This window comes from Emiliania huxleyi (assembly GCF_000372725.1).
Source record: "Emiliania huxleyi CCMP1516 chromosome Unknown EMIHUscaffold_19, whole genome shotgun sequence".
NCBI lineage: Eukaryota > Haptophyta > Isochrysidales > Noelaerhabdaceae > Emiliania > Emiliania huxleyi.
In genome coordinates, this window is record NW_005200690.1 from 694851 (window position 1) to 697710 (window position 2860).

The following is a 2860-nucleotide window of genomic DNA, read 5'->3' on the forward strand; positions in this document are numbered from 1 at the left end:
CCGGGCACGCCGCCGCCGTTCCCGATGCCGCGCCCGGGCACGCCGCCGCCGTTCGGCCTCCAACCACCTACTATGCCGCAGCCGGGGTTCCTCTCCCTCCTCTCGTCCCTTTTGGGCTTGCCGCCGCCAGAGCACCAGGGGCTGCCGCCACCTCCCTTTGGCCAACAGCCTCCTCCCTTTGGCCAACAGCCTCCGCCCCCTGGCCAGCCTCCCTTTGGCCAGCCGCCTCCGCCTCCAGGCCAGCCCGGCCTACCGCCCCCGTTTGGCGTGCCGCCGCCGACACGGCAGCCAGGGACGGGGGACGGGGGCGTGTCGTCGCCGTGGGGGCCGCTCCCTCCCTACGCGGCGGCCACCGCCGCCGCGGTGGTGTTCACCTCCCTCCTCTCCATCGCGGTGGCTCTGGGCACGGCCGCCCCGCCAGACGCGGTCCTGTATGACCCTCCGCCCGTGGCTGTCGCCCGCAGCCCGCTGCCCGCCGTGGCGCCGCCCCTCGCGCCGCCCCTCGCGCCGCCCCTCGCGCCGCCCCTCGCGCCGCCCCTCGCGCCGCCCCTCGAACCGCGGTCAGCTGTAGCGCCGCCGCCCAAGACGCAGCCGGCACCACCAAGGCCGGCGCCGGTGGCAGTGCGCCCAGCTGTGGCGTCCTACGAGTCCGCGCCCGGCGTCTTGGTGGCTGCGCTCCTCGCGCCTGCCGCCCTGGTGGTGTACTTTACCAGCGGCGCCCCGCTCGTCCGCGACGACACCGAGGCCCCGATCGACCTTTACGACGAGTACGGGTACGGCCAGGGGCGGGGCCAGCGGCGGGGGGGGCGGGGCGGCTGGGCAGACGGGTACGCCAGCCAGGACGGCTACGGGGGGCAGGGCTTTCGGCGCGACCGGCGTGCGGAGGGGCGGGAGCGTCAAGGGTACGACGACGAAGGCGGGTGGAGGGGGGCGGGGTACAGAGATGGCTACGACAGCAGGGGCGAGGGCGGCTGGATCGGAGACGCGGCGGCGTACGATGGCTACGACGGTAACCGCGAGAACGCCGCGGACCACCGGGGGCGGCGTGACTTTTGAGCAGCGTCAACACATTCTCACTGATCGTTCCGCGGGGAACCAACAAAGCTTAAAGGCTCTCATTATCTTGTACTACGATGATCTAAAAAACAACGCCTCCAAAAAAGCCGGGCGAATTCTCTTTCCGTGAGCGCTCTAGGGACTGGCGCAACCCCTCTAACTTTGAAATGTCGCAACGCCGATGGCGAATGGCATGACGCCTTGGTAGCGCCGTGGTCCTAAAAAAAAAGAGCGGCGAACCCTCGGCAATCAATCCCAGGCCTCCTGGGGGGGGGCGATCGCCGACGGGCACAACGAAACCAAATCATCAGCATGAAGGTGTGCAGTCACAGCGTGAGCATGCTGCGTCGCGTGGCGTCCCGCCTCTAGCCTCACGCCTCTCGCGCACGGGGTGCTGCGGTCGCCACGCACGTTCACAGCGTTCGCACCAGTCTGTGAAAGCCTGTTCACGCACCCTGTGCCACAGCCGCCCTCGTGCGCCTCGCAGATCGTCCTCGCCCTCCTCGCCGCTGGCTCCGCGCACGGCGCGACGCTGGCCGCCCCCAAGGTCAAGTCCACGCTCAAGCTGCGCGGAGGCCTGGACTCGAAGCAGGTCCTCCTCGCCAACGCCGCCGGGCTCGCCGCGTTCGGGAGCGAGTTCGGCAGCGCCCTCGTCGGGTCCAAGTGCGTGCACACTCCCCGCAGATACAGCCCCCCCCGCCGCCGCCTCCGCCGTGACTGCGCGCGGTACCCTCAGGTGGGCTTCGGTCCGCTACTGGGACTGCGAGCCGACGGAGGGCTGGCAGCAGCTGTCAGAGGCGTTTGGGATCGGCCTCCTGACCCTCGCCTACGTGACGTATGACACGGCTCAGAACGGCGACGAGGCGCGCGGGACTCGCGGAGTTCCCTCAGCCACCGGAGTTCCCTCAGCCGCCACCGCATAGCCACCCTCTTTGCTTCCCCACCCAGGCCGCCAAGACCAACCTCGGCAAGAAGCTCTCCTTTGCGTGGATCGGCTGGACCCTCATGCACGTCAAGTGGTGGCAGGCGAGACCCCCGCCTCGCCCCCTCGCCCCCTTCCCCTCCTTTGCGCCATCACCAACCCCCCCGCCGCCGCACCTCCCCGTCCCCCAGATGGGCACCCTCGTCACCACCGGCCCGCTCAAGAGCCAGCTTGGCGGCTGGGTCCCCTGCGCCACCCTCGCCGCCCTCAGCGCAAAGAAGTTCCTCATCAAGTAAGGGCGCGCAACGAAGGACCAAGGCGCCGCGAGCAGGAGCGAGGAGGCGCGATCGTCAAGAGAGATGCAGCGTGCTCTGCAGGTCTGCTAGGCTGTTTGATTCGAGGCCAGCTAGGGGAGGGGAGATAGGAATTATAATTCAGGCGGGGTCGAGGGCGGAGAGAGTCCAGTGTGTGTGCGCGCGGCACTCTGCGCTCTCTTACTCAGAGAGCGCAAACTCTGAATCATAGACGTCAATGCTGTCCAATACTCTTTACTTAGATATTGGCTGTTGCTGTGTGCGCTCTAGTGCGCACCCCCCCGCTGTGCACGCACAACAGTCAACACACACCACAAGAGATGTTCAGAGATGGAACTGGCCTTCCGCGCTTCCATGCGCGCTTCGGAAGAGGGAACTCGCATCAACGAACCAATATGTGGGAAATACTCTTTTTCCGCCCTCCGGCCTCCGCAAAGGGGCCTTGGCCTCTAGCCAGCTCCCCTACCCCTAGCGATGCGCGAGGCCCCCAGAGTGGACGCCGTACGTCCCCAGCGTGCCAAAGCCCGTACTGTAGTCTCGTGCCCTGTAGTTCCTACCCGACTCGGCG